At 40.3% G+C, this 20,322-nt stretch overlaps 1 long non-coding RNA gene across 1 annotated transcript; it reads left to right on the top strand.

Moving 5' to 3' along the window:
* Window positions 1-1,072: 1,072 nt before the first annotated feature.
* On the top strand, window positions 1,073-2,418 carry LOC108583125. Its single transcript, XR_001897434.3, has 2 exons — window positions 1,073-1,178; window positions 1,960-2,418. It is a non-coding gene; the product is annotated as an uncharacterized LOC108583125 (long non-coding RNA).
* Window positions 2,419-20,322: the final 17,904 nt, after the last annotated feature.

Here is a 20,322-nt window from a genome sequence, read left to right as displayed (position 1 = left end):
TGTGAAGACTGCCTATATACATCTAATTGTTGCAGGCTTAAGGCAATGTTATTGTTAATTCAAGATCATAGAAGACCAATGGTACGATAAGTAGGTGTATTAGTCCACTTTCACATGCTGTGAAGAACTGCCTGAGACTGGGTAATTGATAAAGGGAAGAGGTTTAATTGACTCACAGTTCTGCAGGACTCAGGAGGCCACAGGAAACTTACAATCATGGTGGAAGGGGAAACAAACATGTCCTTCTTCACATGGTGGCAGGAAGGAGAAGGGCCAAGCAAAGGGGGAAAAGCCTCTTATAAAAACATCAGATCTCATGAGAACTCACTATCACAAGAACAGTGTGAGGGTAACCACTCCATTATTCAATTATCTCCCACTGGGTCCTTCCCATGACATGTGGGGATTATAGGAACTACAATTCAAGATGAGATTTGGGTGGGGACACAGCCAAACCATATCAGTGGTAAAAACTGGATTATTGTGTATTAATGGAGAGGATCAATTACACAAAGAACCTAAAAATACGTTTGACACAAAGAGAATTACTTTTTCTAGGAAAATTAAAGAATTTAGAGACAAACTGGGGGGATGGAAAATTAAACAAAAAATTCTAATGTTCTTTGGGGAGTATCTTCTGAGTTATTTTTATATTGCAGAGAGTTTGTAAACAGATAGGTCTATTTATTATAAGTATTAAAATTAATAACAAATTTATTAAAGTAATAAAATTTTAAATGTAAATATTCTTACACTCTTAAGTTTAATTTACAAATTGTATCCTAGTTATAAATCTAGTAATTTTTGTACAAAAATAAGAAATATGATATTCACTTATTCTTTGATTAATCTTAAATTAACTTAAGCTTAATAGTTAAAGTCTTCTAAAAAATTAAATACAACTTACAAACATAATTATGTTCTTTTAAACATTTTTAATGCCTGACTGGACAGATTTACAAAATGAAATCTTCTAAACTCTTAAGAAACTCTTGCAAATCAAACTTATAAACATAGTGAGCCAGTTTTTACTTTCTTTTTCTTTTTTTAATTTTTCTATAGACAGGGTCTTGCTATGTTTCCCAGGCTGACCTCAAACTCCTGGGCTCAAGTGATCCTGCTGCCTCAGCCTCCTGAGTAGATGGGAAATTGGTTCACACACACTATACTTATTTCAGGTCAGTTTTTCTTAAACATTCAAATACCGCTTTAAAATTTAATCAAATTCTCTTATACTTTATGAATTAAAATTGCAGTTCTAATACCAATGATGTATTTCAGATTGAAGTCCCAAAATTGATATATCAGAGCTTCATATGTATATTGTTTCTACCCCTTATTATGTAGATTATCCTGATTATAAAACTTATTAATAAACTTAATGCAAAATATTAATACCACAGGTTTGTTCTCCTTCACCTTTTCTCTACTTATATTAATATAATCTTAGAACTGTAAAGCTACTTAAGTAGAGAAGACAGATTCTTATCACTTGGGACAGCACTGATAAGACTGGCATGAAGTTTCAGGACTACAGTGAAATTGCTTATTGGTCAGAGATTGAGTGGGATATGGGCATGGGCACTCTTAGATTGACCCTACCCAAGCATGGGTGAATATACTGAACCAATTCCATCAACCAGAAACCCAAAGCCACGCTTTTCAACTGGGATTTAGTCTTCAACCAGTGCATCATGTTTCTATTTTATCCACTTTTTAATCAAACCCCTTTCACCTCTTTATTACCTGAGTTGGGTAGATGTGCCCCTACCCAACTCAGGTAATAAAGAGGTGAAAGGGGTTTGATTATTGTTACAATATTGCCATATTGTAATCAATTTCCTTCATCATTTGTTTGGACTCTAATAACCTCTCTACAATCTGATTGGATACTATGTGTTAACTGTTTGTTTGTTATTTGGTTCTCATCCACAATTCTGTTATCATTTTATTCACAAGGATGGACACTTCATCTGACCAAGGCATGTCAGGAAAGACTTACAGGAGGAAATAATGTCAAAGCCAAGATCTGAAAGATTCATCCATCTGTTTTAAAAATATTTATTGAGTAATTAACATATGCAAGTACTGATTTGGTATCTATTGAGTAGCTAACATATTCAGATACTAGTAGTCTAGGGTGAACACAACAGATTAAATGGCTGCCCTCATAAAGCTTATCTTTTGGTGGAGGAAGGCTACAAGTAACTAATACGGTATAAATGGGGGCATGACATGTGAGCAGGGAAGGTGGAAGAAGATAAAGGAAGTCACTAACAAGGAAGAAGATAAAGGAAGTCACTAAAAAGGATGACATAGTGGCTTTCAACTCTGTCAAGCTCAACACCTCTTTTTAATAGTAATAAATATTTTGTAATACCCCTCTTTTGTTACGAAATTAAATTCACAGATAATATATTTACTCAGGTGCATAATTTTTAAAAGAATGTACATAATGGCCTGACTATAATACACACAATTCAAATAGAATAAAACCTAGGTATTTTTTATCCACATATGTCCAATCACAAAAACAACTACTCTAGGTATTTCAGAGGAAAGTTAATATAGAGAATTGGTTACAAAGGCTTTGGAAAGGCTGGAAGAGGAAATTGATGAAGGTAGGGTTTTCCAGGATTAGTAACTACAGAGAATGACTGCCCCCTGAGAACTGGAGAAGCAAAAACAGAAATGGTGTTACTTAGAGTCGCTGGTAGCCAGGCTGTGGCTGCCATCCTTCATACCATAAGATCCATGAGGAACCAGAAGCCAGTGTCTCCTACTGGCAGACCTTCAAGTGAGGCAAGATGGGAGCGAACATAGGAGCTGGAACTTGGAGGTTTCCAGCCCCAGAGGCAGAAGGCAGAGCTTAGAAGAAGTGTGCATTGCCAAGAGATCAGTGTCAATTTGCAATTTTTAGGCACAACTACATTTGAAGATACAATGAAGAACTCAGATGCTTGAATCTACTTTTAAATAAGTTGAGATTTAGTGGGAATAAGACAATGTTCCATTAAATGTAGACGCTTTATTTATATGATGTTTGGAAACAGAAGGCTAAATAAGTATATTCACCTGTATGTATAGCCATCACAGATAAAGTGACCACCACACAGGTAGATACAAGTGGTGTCATGCTGAGATGTTGATTGAGCTGCTGTCACTGATATTGCCATTGCTGATGAGATTCTCCAGGTGGTCAACATTTCACAGGAAAAGGTCTAAACACACTATTAGTTGCATTGCTGGAAAATTCAGTGTATACTAAAACCACACCAAAAAAACTTCGTGCATATATGCAAAATGAAGTTAGGTTTGGGGTTCAAATCATTATAATTTTTTTTTACCTGTATGAATGTCCATTAGGATGTTCAAAACTGGGGCTGGACTCGAGCTTTGGAGGACATCTAATTTTTCATTCCCTTGCCTTCTAAATAGCATTTGCACATTGCCACCACTCCCACCCCTCATTATTATGACAACTAAAATTGTCTCCACAGATTTTCAGTTCCCAAAAAAAGAGGCAGCAGTGATTCTGACAAGACCACTTTACACATGAAAAATTATTATCGTGGCTGGGCGTGGTGGTTCACTCCTGTAATCCCAGCACTTTGGGAAGCCGAGACAGGTGGGTCACCTGAGGTCAGAAGTTCTAGACCAGCCTGGCCAACATAGTGAAACCCAGTCTCTATTAAAAATACAATAATTACCTGGGTGTGGTGGTGGATGTCTGTAATCCCAGCAATTCGGGAGGCTGAGGCAAGAGAATCACTTAAACCCGGGAGGCGGAAGTTGCAGTGAGCCAAGATCACGCCACTGAACTCCAGCCTGGGCGACAGAGCTAGACTCTGTCTCAAAAAAAAAAAAGAAAAGAAAATTATTACCATCTGTGAAGTGAAAAGCAGGTTAGGAAATAATATTTCAGAGTAATTCTGTGTCATTATTTTGAAGTGTTTATTCATACATATAAGAGAAAGGTTGGCAGTTGTCTTAGTCCATTCTGGTCGCTATAAGAAAATCCCATACACTAGGTGACTTATAAACAACAGAAATGTATTTCTCATCGTTTAAGAAGCTGAGAAGTCCCAGATCAAGGTGCCAGAAGATTTGGTGTCTGGTGAGGGCCCTTTTCCTGGTCCACAGACAGCTCTTCTCACTCTGTCTCACGTGGTAGAAGGGCCAAGACAGCTCTCTCGGGGGGTCTCTTTTGTAAGGGCATGAATGCCAATTGTGTAGACTCCGCCTCACGACCTGATCGCCTCCCATATAACATCACCTGGGGGTTAGGATGTCAACATATGGATTTGGGGGGAGCATAAACATTCAGTCCATTGCAGTAGTATATAAGCCGAAGTGTGAACAGTGGCCATCTATGATGTAGAGATTTGAGGAATTATTTTCTTCCCTTTATTTGTATTTTTAAAATTTTCTACTTGAGAAACTTTTAAGTTGATTCAAGGGAAAAAAAAAATCTCTCCTAGGTCAGGTCAGACAGGATCAGTGAGGATCCTGGATCCTTGGACCTGTCATATTCAAAATCTATCACCAGGCACTAACTGCTTGACACAAGCTCCTGAAACAAGCATTTACTCAGACGAAAGGTGCAGACAAAGCCGCCCTCCTTCCTGCACGTAAACCCCTCTCGGTCCTTGCTCTTCCTGGTGATGGTGAACAGGGTATTTCCTTTCTCGGAAAAATGCTGTGGGTCTGAAGTAGGCTGTGCTGCATTTGGGGCTTTGTGGCATGGTTTTTCTTAGGTATAGGAACCCCCCTGAACTCAGCACTTTGTGATGCAGGGCTATTTCTCCCTCATGCCTGCACCATACATCTCAGCTATAAACTCCAACTGGAAGACCCAGTCCGAGGTTCGGATAACCACTCCCCACCCTAGGCCAAGTCAAGATGCCCCACCAGCAAGCTGCAGAGAGATAAGGGAAGTTGCTTGCTGGGTGCTTATGGCAGGCCTGGCACTTTGAGCCCTGCCAAGAAAAAACAGGGAAGGATGGTAAGACAGGAACACAGCATGATGCCATTGGCAGGGGGTCCCTGTATATTTCCAAATGACTGCCCATTAGGATTTAACCTAACGCATTGTCTCCAAGCCAGCCGCCAGCCTCCAAGACCTCTGCCCTGCACAGGCCCTTATGTTTAGACCAACAGGCAGGGTGTGGTTGTACCTGAAACACACATCGCCTAAGCCTGAACGCCTGAGCCAAGACAAGGGATAGCTTCCAGATGTGGGCTCCACATCTGGGCCAGCCATCAGGAGACTGCTTATTTGAACAAAGACTGTAAGTACTCAAAGAGCCCCAAGGTCCGGAGAAGGCTGCCAAGACCTGGCGCACAGACGAGTACAGAACAGACCTCAATTTATGGTTCCAGGAGAGAAAGAAAGCTATGCTTTGTGGTCCTGGATTGATACCCACGAAGCCAGGTACTCTGTTCGCACAGGATGGGCAACAGCTCCATCCACAGGGCTGACGTGCGAGGCTTAGCCTTGAGGACAAGCAGAATTCCGGACTAAGGATGGGCTTCTATTTTCAGCTACCTGTCTCTTGACCCTTCCCCGCTTCCCACATCATCTCCTAATTGATATTCTCTGGAAATAGTTTAGAAATACAGAATTGTGCAGCTTTACAGTTTGGTGGGCTTTTTAGCCCATCATCCCCCACCACACACCCATTGTTTCACACAGAGCCATGTGACTCGAGAGTTTCCCCCACTGGCTAAGGAGAAACAAACGAATAGAGCCACTGGCGGTCATCTTTGGAAGAGGCCAACAAGATTGCCGCGACAGGGGGGCGGACTCCCCTACACTCCTGGGAAAGGGGAAATGTACTTCTCCGCTGAGTCGCTATGGGCTGGCTAGTCCCCCTGCCCCCCAGATTCATATACCGAAGTTCTAGCTGGCAGTACCTTGTGATGTAACTGCATTTGGAAGTGGAGATTTTAAAGAGTCAGTTAAGTTAAAATGAGGTTGTCAGAGTGGGCCCTGATCTAATGTGACTATGTCCTTATAAGCAGACGAGACAGGACATAGATACACACACAGAGGCGACCACGCAAAGACAGGCAGAGGCGGCATCTACATGCTGTGGAGAGGGGCCTGAGAAGAACCCATTCCTGCCAGCACTTTGATCTCAGACATCTAGCCTCCAGAACCAGCCTCCGCGAAATACATTTCCATTGCTTAAGCGGCCAGTCTGTAGTAATTTGTTATGACAGGCCGAGTGGACTAACACGAGGGGGATGCTTGGGGTGTGTTGGGGAGGTGGGTGAGCTGCTTGGCTTGTGAGAGCACTAGGGGCCAGGCTGGTTTTGAGGCCAGGGTGGCCCAACCAGGAGCCCTGTGATGGATCTGAGCCCAAGGATGTTTGTCATTTTTTAATTTTTTTTTTCAGTTTTGTGCTTTCATTAGACTCAAACTATGAATAATGTTCTATTAAATGTCACTGCCTGACCTCTGCACTGCTGTGGGACATAAAGGAGAGGGTCCTTGGCTGGGCATGGTGGCTCATGCTTGTAATTCTAGCACTTTGGGAGGCCAAGGCAGGTGAATCACCTGAGATCAGGAGTTCGAGACTAGCCTGGCCAACATGGTGAAACCCGGTCTCCACTAAAAATACAAAATATAGCCGGGTATGGTGGTGGGGGGCTGTAATCCCAGCTACCTGGGAGGCTGAGGCATAATAATTGGTTGAACTTTGGAGGTGGAGGTTGCAGTGAGCTGAGAGCGTGCCACTACACTCCAGGCTGGGTGACAGAGTGAGACTCCATCTCAAAAAAAAAAGAAAAGAAAAGAAAAAAAAGTTAAAAAGGAGAAGGTCCTTGCTGAGGATAGAGTAGTCAAGGAAGAACCAGGTCCCTTCCTCTGGGCACAGAGGAGGACAGCTTTGGGACAGGATGGGAACCTTTGAGTACAGACCCAGGACGCAGGGAGGATCCCACCCATCACAGGGGCAGCATTCCTGGGGTTTTCCAGAACAGCCAGTGGGCAGTTGGAGGAGTAACAGCTTTCTTCAGGGATGATGGTGCAGGCTTGCTCTATTATAGCTTGGATAACACATAGAGCATAGGAATTTCACTAGCTATGTTACCTTAGGGAAGTTACTTGAACTGTCTAGTCCTGTTTTTGAGTATAAAATAGGATAATTATCCATTCACAGAGTTGTTATGAGCATTAAATGAGACAATGTATAGAAAGGATTTAGCACTTTCTCTTATTCACCAAGTATTTCTAGGCACCTACTGTGTGCCAGGTACCATTTTGTGCTGAGAGGCTGCAATAGAAAACAAGAAAGAAAATGTCCCTGTCCTCACATAACTTATATTGTTAGAGATGGAGAAATGATGAAGGACACAAAAGTGGAAAGTGGTTCTAGAAGGAAGAGGCAGGCTGCTGGGTCAAAGACTGTTGCAAAGTCAACATAAGGAGAAGACAGATCCATGAGCAAATGCCACACGTCCTCTCCTTCATGGGGTGTGGCTTTGAGTTTGTGTGAGGTACCAGACCCTGGAAAGGTGATGCACCAGGGAGAAGAGGCTGGAAAAATCCTGCTCATTGGCCCAGGGAAATAATGAGGAAGCTGATGTGTGCCCAGGATCCTGAGTGAGGAAAAACAAATCTCCTGTTTAAAAATAAAAGAAGTTTGGCAGTTTCTCAGGAAGTGAAACAAGGATTACCATAAGACCCAACAATTCCACTATAAGGTGTGCACTCCAGTGGCTGGAGGGAGGGACTCAAGTAGATACGTGGATATCAGCATTCACAGCAGCAGTCACAGCAGCTATTTACAAGGGCCCAAAGGTGGAAATAACCCAGATGCCCATCAGCAGCTGAAAGGATAAACAAAATGTGGTATACACATTTCGTGGAATATTGCTGAGCTTTCAAAAGGAATGAAATTCTGAGGCCGGGCGCGGTGGCTCGTGCCTGTAATCCCAGCACTTTGGGAGGCCGAGGAGTGGGGATCGCTTGAGTAGAAGAGTGAGACACGTTGTCCACATGCATTCTTCCTTTCTGAGGGAGGTCGACTGGATCTGCTTCCATAGGACGTCGTTTGTAAGTTACTGAGCTGCAGTCAGTGCAGTCAAAAGCATGTGCAGTGTGCTCAAGACCCCCTCGTGCTTGGGATATACCACTTGCCACTGGGCCGTGCTGCCCACTGTGGCTGGTCTGCACACTGCAGCCCGAAGCGAACCTTCCCGGGGGTTAGGCAGGAGGGGGCAGAGAGGGTGCAGAATTCTAAGGCCTGGTAGTATTGTTTTCCCGACATAAGCCCACTCCTAATTCCGTTCCCTCTGAAATAGATTTGTGAGATATTTACAGTGCTTCTGTTCCGATGAAACAAAGCTCAACAAAAAGAAAAGGAGAAGGCAGCCAACCCAACACGGAGCTGCAGTGCCCTCCGTGACCTGGAGCAGGTGCATGGTCAGGACCGCACACAGCACAGTTCTGGGCTCCCAGAGCCAACGGGTTTGCAGAGGCACAGGGTATACTCTCTCCAGACAACCCTTTTCGAAATCCAGGAGCATACAGAAAGAGACTAACATGTCCTACTACATTTTTAAACCTTTGCATGAAAATGAAAAGACTACTATATGCTAAATTTTTAAATGTCAAATGGAAAAAAAAATTTTTGTAATTCATATGAAAAACAAGGCCTAATCTTCCTAATATGTAAAGAGCTCCCAGAAAAAGGAAGAAAAGAAAAGAAAAAGAAAGAACCCAAAAGAAAATCTGGGCCACATTCACAAAAAGCACACACTGAAATATTACTTTCACCCACAAAATTGGGTGACTTTTAAAAACCCACAAAAGGAAAAGGTGAAACAGGGAAGCAGCTCGTGGAAGCCACTGCTTGATGGCCCCCACCTTGAATCGTGGTACAATTCTCAAGAATTCACTTTTTACTTTCCCCACAAATGTCGTTACTGCTAAATGTGGAGATTCACAAATATTTCTAGAGAAAATTATTTCCATTGAAATAAACAGGTAAAAAAATATATCCCATTCCTAGATTTTTAAAAATGTTATTAAAGGATAAACTCTTTGACGGTAAGACCATTTTACCTCTGTATTTCAATGCTTATTTAGCTTAGTACTTAGACCAGCGATATTAATTAATTTTGGATGTTTGTGATAAAGGGATGGATGGATGGATAGACAGATAGACAGACAGATAGATTGTGATGCACTAATGAAAAAAAAGTGGAAAAGAAGGGAGGGAGGGAGAAAAGAAAAAGGGAAGACAACGGACAGAAAGAACACAGGGGAATGCTTGGGTTGGTTGGATGGATAAATGGAAGGAGGGTTGGGATGGAAGAAAGGATGGTTGGTTGACTGACTGGCTGCTGGATGTGATGGAATAATGAATAGGTGGATGAAAGGATAGATTAATGGGTGGAATGAATGATGGAAAGCAGAAAGATTGATAATGAAATATAACAAGACTCTCATCAAGTAATGTGGCTTATCTCGGTTTAGGGACAGAAGCATTGATGATATAATTATCTTCTAGTAAAAATGGGAAATGTCATAAATGTTTTTAACTAGTTTCATTTACAGCTGCCAAGACATGCAGGGCTCTCAACTGAGATCCTGCCTCTTGAGCAAGAGGAAGGTGAAATGAGGTGCAAGGGTTAGCATCTTTATTTTACAGGTGAGGTAACTAACTCAACCCTCCTTTTGAATAATAAATGCCCAAGCTATTACAGACTTTATAAAATACCATGCATTTAAAATAAGATTGTAGGCCATAGAAATGAACAAAAGAAGGGAAAGAACAGGGTCATTAAAGTTATTCTATGAGCTAGGACAGGTCACCCCCAACTGTGGTTATGGCCAAGGCTAAATTACAGAGTGCAATGCCATCTGCCCCAGTGTTCTCTTCCTGTCACTCTCAAAGGCTTTTTATTCCAATTTATTTTAAGAGTGCCAAAAGGTATGTTTCTAATTCTATTTCTCTCTAGTTCTTTTTATAGTACTCAAGTCTGGGCAAATATCAGTAACATAAACGTGTGTCCTCGTTTTTGTATTTTAAGTCAGTGATAAGTTGAAGTACCCTGGATTTCCTGCTTCTTTGGAATTCATCACCTGCTGTTTTCAGAGTCAGCTGCACCTGTGTGGTTTTCGGAGCACAAGTCCACCTGCTGGACTGCCTGCTAGGCCATTAGCAAAGCCAGTGGCCAAATCACACACTTGGGTGTTTTTAGATTCTGTCACTTTAGTGATTGTGAAAAGCTCCAGGCTGCCTGCACCCCCTCCCAATGTTTGCCAGAGAACTGGGAGCTGGGGACAAGGGTTCATTTGGAAAATATCAGTAAGAAATAGGAAGCTAAAGTACTTATTATCTATGAGGAAGACAACCAATTATTGCCCTGAGTTTATTGGGGTCTTTCTCTCTTCACCTGTAAAAAAGTGCATTTGCCCAAAATGTGTTGAATTAGGGGGTATAGTAGATGCTGCCAGATCCCCATATGCCTCCCCTTGTCCTTCTTCTTCAGTGCTGACAGGCTCCCATGCTAGCTGCCAGCACCCATTTCATGGCCTGAGGACTTTCTCTTGCCCTGGAGCTCCCTTTGCTACCTGTGCCACTGCCTGAAGTGCTAGGGAGTTGATGCCCCTGGGAACAGCCACCCAACAATGATTGACAGTTGGTATATATATACCCCAGCTCCCTTGCTCCTCAGGTAAAAACTCCAATGTATGTGTTCTACATTGGCTTCCAGAGTTTCCCAAGTGGAATTAAGCTTCAGTCACCCACAGTGGTAGCTGAATAGATAACACAGGCTTTACTGGCTGCCTTCTCTTCCTGTCTCACTTCCCCACTCCCCTGCCAGCATCTCCTGGGTTATTATCTTTCAAACAAACTGCGTGATCTGGAATCTTGTCTTAGTGTCTGATTCAAAGGGAACCCAAAGTCAAGCATGCTCTATGAATGGGATATTGCTGGGGAGATAGCAGAAGACATCTGGGAGATTCCCTTGCAAAAGCAGAAATTATGGCTATCTCTTGAGCCTGAGCAGTCTATGCAGTTTAGAGTTCTTCTGAGGCAGTTTAGGGACCCTGTGGATGCCATGCACACCTTCAGCCCTGGGAGGGTGGGCTGAGGTGGACCCTAGACAGAAGAGTTCAGAACACAATTAGCACCGTAGACAAAGATCAGGGAGTGTCGGGACAGTTGGATGACAGAAGGACCCACTGTGTTCTCCTGCCATCTCCATCTGGTGTACATTCTCCTCACCAGTCCCTTTTAACTGTCAGATAGGAGGTGAAGGGAGAAAAATGACTAGGAAAACAGAGGCCTTCCCGCATTCTACTCATTCCTTTTATACTCAACTTATTTTTGTTCTCTAAAGTACATTTTTTAGTGTTTCTTTCAGGGAGGACCTGCTAGGAGTAAACTCACAATTTTTATTTAATTACAGATTTATTTACAGGCCAAGCACGGTGGCTCACGCCTGTAATCCTAACACTTCGTGAAGCTGAGGAGAGCAGATCTGAGGTCAGGAGTTCAAGACCTGTCTGGCCAACATGGTGAAACCCCATCTCCACTGAAAATACAAAAATTAGCCAAGCACGGTGGCCTGTGACTAATTCCAGCTACTCAGGAGGCTGAGGCAGGAGAATCCCTTGAACGTGGGAGGTGGAGGCTGCAGTGAGCCAAGATCGCACCACTGCACTCCAGCCTGGGTGACAGAGTGAAACTCCATCTCAAAAAAAAAAAAAAAAAAAGAGAGATTTCTTTACAGTTCTCCCTTGGTATCCGCAGGATATTCCAAAACTCCCTGCAGATACCAAAATCTACAGATGTTAAAATGCATTATATAAAATGGCATTGTATTTGCATATAACCTATGCATATCTTCCTTATACTTTAAATAATCTCTTCATTACTTATAATACCTAATACAATATAAATGCTATGTAAATTGTTTTTATACGTATTGTTTTTAATCAGTACTTTTTTTTCTGTTGTATCATTGTGGCTTTTTTTTCCTTAATATTTTCAATCCACGGTTGATTGAATCTATGGATGTGGAACCTGCAAATACAGAGGATGGACTGTACTTTGCCCTTAAACTTGAAAAATAGTTTAACTAGGTTTTGAAGTCTATACTAGTAGTTATTTTCTGTTAGCTTGTGCCTTGTCTTCTGACTTCTCTTGTGGATACTGAGGAGGCTGTTGTTAATCTAGCAATGTCATTCTTTTGTAGATAAGCTTGCTCTCGCTCTCTTGCGCGCTCGCTCTCTCTCTCTCTCTCTCTCTCATTTCTTGATCCAGATAAATTTAATCCCCCTTTTTCCTATCTGGTATTCTATAGTTTTATTTTCATGTGTCTAGCTGTGCCTTTATTTTTATTTCAGGGTTCTTTGTTGCTTCAACCTGAGGAATAATATTTCCTATCAATTCTTTTAAAAATTTCAGCCACTGTCTCTTTGAGAATTGCCATCATCTTATTTTTTTCTATTCTCTTTTAAAATTCTTATTAGGGATATGATAGCTCTTGTTATTCTACCCTCATGTCTCTTAAGTTTCTCTTAATATTCCCTATTTCCCCTTGGCTCCATCTTCCAATTTACAAACTCTTTCTTTAGCTGTGTCTAAGCAGCTGCTTAACCTCATCCACTGAGTGTTTAAATGGTCCTATTTTTCATTTCTAGAGGTCCTATTTTTCATTTATAGAGGTTCTATTTTGTTTTTCTTCAAATCCATCTGGTCATAGTTGTCGTCTTTGGTTAGCCTCTCTTCTATGGTTTTTATTTTAAACATATTATAATCTTTCAATTGAGCATTTTGTTATCTGAAAGCTACCATGTTTGGAATGAATGCTTACTTTCACTCACGACAGAATGCATTCTTTAGTATTTCATAATTTTTTATTATAAAATTCTTTTAGAGATGGTCTTGTTTTATTCTGTTTTGTCTTCTCTAGGAATTCTGTGCAGCTTAGATCACAGACACATCCCCTCACAGTGGTTTCAATTTCGCTCTTGCCAGGTGCCTTGAAGATAGTCAAGTGTGAACTAAGAAGTCACACTTCTGTGCTGCCTCAGGTCCCTTTCCATCAGCTGAGTCTTGGAACCTTTCCTCACTGCTTGCATGGCACCTTGCATACATCTCCATGGCACCTCACATCACACTCTGTTCTGAAGCTCATGTGTCCCTTTCCTCTATTATTCTGAGAGCTCCTTAATATTCCTCAGGTCTATCACAGAGCTCATAAATATTTGTTGCATGAATGAAGTTGGAGAAGTCAGCCCTCAGAGCCTCACCTTCTTTGAATGGGATGTTATCTTTCATCCTTACCTCATAAGATTGTTGGGATATCATAGACTCTCAGGGTCAAAAGGTGCTGTAATTCAACCCATAGGAGGGCCGCATTAAATGCTTAATTCCCTGCATAAGATAATTAACTAAAAAACCCTCACAAGCTGTGAAGGACCAGCAGAGGTAACTGTGCTTCTCCACTGCACCTGGCAGCTGGTTCACTATAACATTATTGTCTGTCTTTGTGCTCTGTGAGCCGGGAATAGTTCCAATGGAAAAGATCTATCATGTAGCAACAATTTCAAACTTTTCTGAGACCAGAACAAGGCTACACCTGATGATTCCCTTGGGCATACTTTGGGTTTAGGATCCTTCAAAATCAAATGGCAGTGACCAAGAAAGCACCTGTGTCCATTTTAAATGTCCACTATCTGGTCCTCGTTTTCTAAACTTGACCAAACACTCTTTGAGGAGAGTGACCACAATGTATACGTATTTGCATATTTCTACGGTCAAGTGGGAAGCACGGTGCTAAACAGTAAGTTTGACTGAATTTTGTCTAACCCATTGAATTTCTTTTCTTTTCTTTTTCTTTTTTATTTTTTTTTTGAGATGGATCCTCACTCTGTTGCCCAGGCTGGTCTGCAGTGGTGCAATCTCAGTTCACTGCAACCTCCACCTCCTGGGTTCAAGTGATTCTTGTGCCTCAGCCTCCCAAGAAACTGGGAATACAGGCGCCCACCACGCCCAGCTATTTTTTGTATTTTTAGTGGAAATGGGGTTTCACCATGTTGGCCAGGCTGGTCTTGAACTCCTGACCTCAAGTGATCTGCCCTCCTCGGCCTCCCAAAGTGTTGGGATTACAGGCGTGAGCCACTATGCCCAGCCTTAATTTCAAGTTAAAGCTAGAGTTGCATTTGATGCTCAGTACTCTAAATAAAAAATATATGCTACCTCACAAAACTAGAAATTCTTGATAATGGTAAAGCCGTTTGTGGTTGGGGCTATACTTTTTTTTTTTCTCTCTCTCTCTCTTAACTCAAGCTTTTCTTTGGTGGGGAAAAAAAGGATGGGGTTTGCTATGGGTTTCAGTGGCTTCAAATAGCTGTCTTCCCCTGCCCCCTAGTGGCTTCATGACAAACTGTGAGAACCTTCACATTGCTTCTTCTCAAAGACAATTTTCTTCGTTTTACTCATATTCTTACTGTTTTTATTATTGCTTGTGAAAAAGACTTTCTTAAAATTACACAACCTAAAAGTTCCCCATGCTTAACATGAAATAAATTTCTGTCCTTTTTCTAGAAAATATGTGTGCAGGGCCGGGCGCGGTGGCTCACACCTGTAATCCCAGCACTTTGGGAGACCAAGTCAGGGGCATCACTTGAGGTTAGGAGTTTGAGACCAGCCTGGCCAACATGGTGAAATCCCGTCTCTACTAAAAATACAAAAAGTGGCTGGGTGTGGTGGTGTGTGCCTGCAATCCCAGCTACTCAGGAGGCTGAGGCAGGAGAATCGGAATCTGGGAGGCGGAGGTTGCAGTGAGCCGAGATCACGCCACTGTACTCCAGCCTGGGCAACAGAGCAAGACTCATCTCAAGAAAAAAAAAAAGAAAAAAAGAAAAGAAAAGAAAAGAAAAAGAAAAGAAAAGAAAAAGGAAAAGGAAATATGTGTACAGTCAGAGGCACCGTCCTAGACATAGAGAACACAGGAGTTAGGAAGCAGTTCCCTCTCATTCCCCATCTGTGGCCATCATAGACATGTCCCTTCATACTGGCCACCACCCTGGAAGCTCTTGCTCTATGGCTCCAGCTGACCCAACATGAAACGTCCACACCTTTCCCAGGCGCATTCTGCTACCTAGCACCTCCCAAATTAGACCTGCGCCAGCCTTCACATCATTCTCAGCCCCAGCCTCCTGTCCCAGCCAAGAACAGCCCCTTTCTTCCATGTGCCTTGGCTCCTGGCTCCCACCTCCTGCCTGTGCTCTCTGCATAAACACCTGTGGACTAGAATAACCCACTAGAACTGGATCCTAGACGTGAACCCAGCATTTGTTCACAGTGTGTGACCAACACTAACACCAACACCAGTGATTTCTGGTGAAGCACAGACCAGGCAAATCCTGTCTTTATTTGGGCCACTTAACATACTTCACAAACTTCAATAAGCAGATAAATTAACAGAGATTACAGTCATTCTGAGATTTAAACTTGTGCCCTGGAAGATCAGGTACAACCGCCCCATGAACCAAGTTGCTAAGAATTCAAAATATATGATCTATTGAGTTTCTCTGCACCAGCAAGCATAACTAGAAAATGAGTTTTTAAAATGACACCTTTACAACTGCATCAAGAAAACATCAAATACAAATACCTGGGAATAAATCTCACAAAAGATGTTTAAGCCCCCTACCCTGAAAACTACAAAACATCATTGAAAGAAATTAAAGATCTAAGTAAACAGGAATTTGCAACATTCATGGAATGAAAGCCTCAAAAGTATAAAAATGTCAATGATTCCAAAATATATTTATAGATTTAAAGTGATCCCCATCAAAATGCCAGAATTTTTTTAAATTGGCAAGTTGATTCTAAAAATTCATGGGATTTTTTTTAAAAAAAATTACTTAAAGAACAATGCTAAAGGAGTTACGCTATCAGATATCAAAGTTTATTACATAACTCCATGTCTGGGTATATACCCCACAACACTGAAAGCAAGGACTTAAACAGATACTTGTACACCCATGTTCACACCAGCATTATTTGCAATAGCAAGAGGTGGAAGCGACCCAAGTGTCTGTAGACAAATGTGGTGTACACATGCAGTGAAATATCATCCAGCCTTCGAAGCGAAGAAATTCGGACACCTGCTACCACACGGATGAATCTTGAACACATTATGGTAATTGAAATATGCCAGTCACAAAACGACAAATGTCATGATTCTCCTTATATGAGGAACCTAGACTAGTGAAGTTTATCAAGACAGAAAGTAGGATGGTGATTGCCAGAGGCTTAGGGGAGAGATACTGGACAGCGTTTGTTTAATGGATACAGAGTTTCAGTTTGGAATGATGAAAAGTGTTCTGGAGATGGAGGGTGGTGATGGTTGCCCAATGATGCAAATGCACTTACTGCCACTGAACTCTATAGGTAAAAATGGTAACAATGGTTAATTTTGCTGTATGCGTTCTACCACAATTTTTTAAAAAAGGACTTGTTGTAAAACTACAGCAATTAAGACAGTGTAATATAGGCATAAGAATAAACCAATGGAACATAGAAAGTCTAGACACAGGCTTACACACAAGGTCATCTAATTGATGACAGTAGTGACAATGCAGTAGAATGAGGAAAATCTGGTCATTTAAACAAATGATGCTAGATCAATTGGTTAACCTTGTGCAGACAAAATATGTCTTAACACCTAATGCACACCACACACAGAAATCAATTCTGTGTTGTAGATTTAAATGGAAAAGATCAAATACTAAGCCATCTAGAAGAAAACATAGGGCAATATCTCAAAAGCACTAACCTTAAGAAAACAGATTAGTAAACTAGACTTAACTGAAATAAAAAATTTTGTTTATCAGAAGATCACATTAAGATGAAAGGGCAAGCTTCAGAGCCAGAGAAGATACATGTACTGCACACACTCAACATGTATAAAATGCCCTGCAAATCAGTAAGAAAAAGAAAACTCTCAAGAGATTGAGACCATCCTGGCCAACATGGTGAAACACCATCTCTACTAAAAATAGAAAAATTAGCTGGGCGTGGTGGCGCATGCCTGTAGTCCCAGCTACTCGGGAGGCTGAGGCAGGAGAATCGCTTGGACCCAGGAGGCGGAGGTTGCAGTGAGCCAAGATCGTGCCACTGCACTCCAGCCTGGGCGACAGAGTGAGACTCCATCTCAAAAAAGAAAAAAACAAAGACAACTCAACAGAAAAGTGGTCAAAAGACTTGAACAGGGACTGCACATGAGAATATACTCCAGTGATCAATAAACACATCCAAAGATGGTCAATCTCAAAATTAAACTACAAAAAGACATGGCAACAAAACATAACACACAATACCACAGGTTGATGAGATTTTGGAGCAACTAAAACTCTAATGTATTGTTGAGAGCATAACTTGGTACCGATAGTCCAGAAAAGTGTTTATCTATGTCTCCTATAGCTGAGAATATGCATACCTTATGGCCTAGAAATTCCACTCCTGGGTAACAATCCAACAGAAATTCAGTATGAATGTGAATAGCAATGGTATTCATAAAAACCCCAAAGCAGAAATTACCCAAATGTCCATTAACAGTAGAATGGATAAATAAATGGTTGTATATCCACAGAATGAAATACTATACAGCAATGAAAAACACAAACTAACACATTACATATGGGTGGATCTCACAAAAAATGTTAAATAAAAGAAAGACAAATAAAAAAAGAAGATGATCCCATTTATATAGTCGAAAACAGGCAAGAGTAGTCTGTAGTGTAGGCGGTGAGGAGGATAGTGGTCCCTTGTAGGGGTGGTGACTAGAGGACACATGAAGGAGGCTTCTGGACATATAGTAACCTTCTTCACCACGGTGCAGGCTACACAAGTGTGTGAACTTCATGAAAAATCTTACTAGCAAACGAATAATTTGTGCACTGTTCCTTATGTGTGCTAATTTTCAACAAAAAGTTTACTTTTAAAAGGTATATATTCTATATAATTCAACCCAAAGACCACATATTACTTAATGGAGAAACACTATACATAGTCTCACTAATAATAATAGAAGAAAGACAAGGTAGCCCATATGTCCATATTCAACACTGTATTGGAGATATCCATCAATAAATCAAACAAGAGAAAGTAATCAGAGGAATAATAACTGGAAACTAAAAGGTAAAAGTATCTCTGTTTATTGACGACATGACTATATATCTGGGAAACAAAAAATTAATGGGAAAACTACTACAAGCAATAAAGGAATTCATTACAAATAACAGAAACTTAGCATCCAGAAAACAATAGCTTTTATATATTTAAACAATGATCAATTAGGAGATATGACAACAGATTTATAATATCAAAAATATTTTAAATAAAATAGCTAGACATAAACATAATATGAAATGCGTAAAACCCATATGAGAAAATTATAATATACTCCTGAAGACACCAAAGTACATTTGATGAAAAGACATGTATTTTTTTTAGTAGACTCACTATCTTAAAAATGTTGACTCTCCCTAATTTATGTATAAAATAAATGTGGTATTGGGGTTTCTTTTTATTTTTGTTTTTTCCTAGAGCTAGCCAAGCTAATTATAAAGATCATATGGAAGAAATATCAAGGAAGAATACCTAGGAAAACCCTGTGGGAAAAAGAGAGTAATATGTGTATGTTGGAAGGGGGAGGTTACCAGATATTAAAACATAAGGTAAAATCCTTATAATTAAAACAATGTTGTATTGGCATATGAATAGTCCAATTAAATAAAATAAAAAATCCAGAAATAGACCAAACTATACATATGCATATGTATACATATACATATTCATATGTCATACTATGAAGGTAATGTCTCAAATCAGTAAAGAAAGAAAACAATTTTTAATAAATGATGTTTGAACAATTGAATAACTATATGGGAAAAGATACAATTGAATCTGCTTATCACACTATACTACAGGATAAATACCAGAGTGAGCCACACAAATCCCAGAGGAAAACATGGGTAGGTTACTCTATTACCAGGAAGCAGCAACATGTCTCAAAATCCAGAATCAGTGAAAGAAAGATATTTATAAACTTGACTGTATTAAAAAAAAACTTTTACATGGCAATAAACAACATAAGCATGGACATTCACAGAATAATGAAAGAATATAAACAACTCTATGCCCCAAATTTGATAACTTGGATGCAACAGACCAATTCCTTGAAAGACACAATCTACCAAAACTCATACAAAGAGAAACAGATAATCTTAATAGGCCTATATCTATTAAAGAAATTGTATAGTAATTAAGGATGTTCCAAAACAAAAAGCACCAAGCCCAGATGGATTTGCTGGTGAATTCTACCAGATATTTAAGGAAGAAATTACACCAATTCCTTGCAATCTCTTCCAGAAAACACAAGCAGAGGGAACACTTCCTAATTCATTCTGAGGCCAGCACTACCAGCATACTATAGCTAGACAAATATTACAAGAAGAGAAAACTATAAACCAATGTTTTCCATGAATATAGATGCAATAATTCTTAGCAAAATAACAAATCAAATCCAACAATGTATAAAAAGAATAATACACCACAACTAAGTGGAATTTATTCTAGGTATGCAAATCTGGTTTAACATTTGAAAATCAATTAATATATCACATTAAGAGCCTAAAGAAAAAAATCACATAATCACATCAATAGATGCAGAAAAGCCATTTGACAAATCCAACATCCATTCATGATAAAAACTCACAAGAAACTAGAAATAGAGGGAAACTTCCTCCATTTGATAAAGAACATCTACAAAAACCTATAGTTAAAATCATATTTGATGAGAAACTAGAAGCTCTCCCACTAAGATCAGCAACAAGGCAAGGATTTCTGCTTTCCCTACCTCTAACCAACATACTGGAAGTCCTAAATAATGCAATAAGACAAGAAAAGGATATACAAGATATGCAGATTGGAAAGGAAGAAATAAAACCATCTTTGCTTGCAAATGACATGTTCATCTATGTAGAAAATCCCAAAGAACAGGAACGAATAAGTGATTACAGCAAGTTTTCAGGATACAAGGTTCGTATACAAAAGTCTATTGCTTTCCTATATACCAGCAATTAACAAGTGAAATCTGAAATTAAAAACACAATACCATTTACATTAGCACCCCCAAAATTAAATACTTAGGTATAGATGTAACAAAGTATGCACAAAACCTGTAAGAGAAACACTCCAAAACTCCAATGAAATAAATCAAAGGATAGCTAAATAAATGGAGATATATTCCATGTGCATAAATACAAAGACTTAGTATTAT

Source organism: Papio anubis, chromosome 19, assembly GCF_008728515.1.
Source record: "Papio anubis isolate 15944 chromosome 19, Panubis1.0, whole genome shotgun sequence".
NCBI lineage: Eukaryota > Metazoa > Chordata > Mammalia > Primates > Cercopithecidae > Papio > Papio anubis.
Note: the sequence above shows the minus strand (reverse complement) of the source record. Positions and strands in the feature narration are given on the sequence as shown.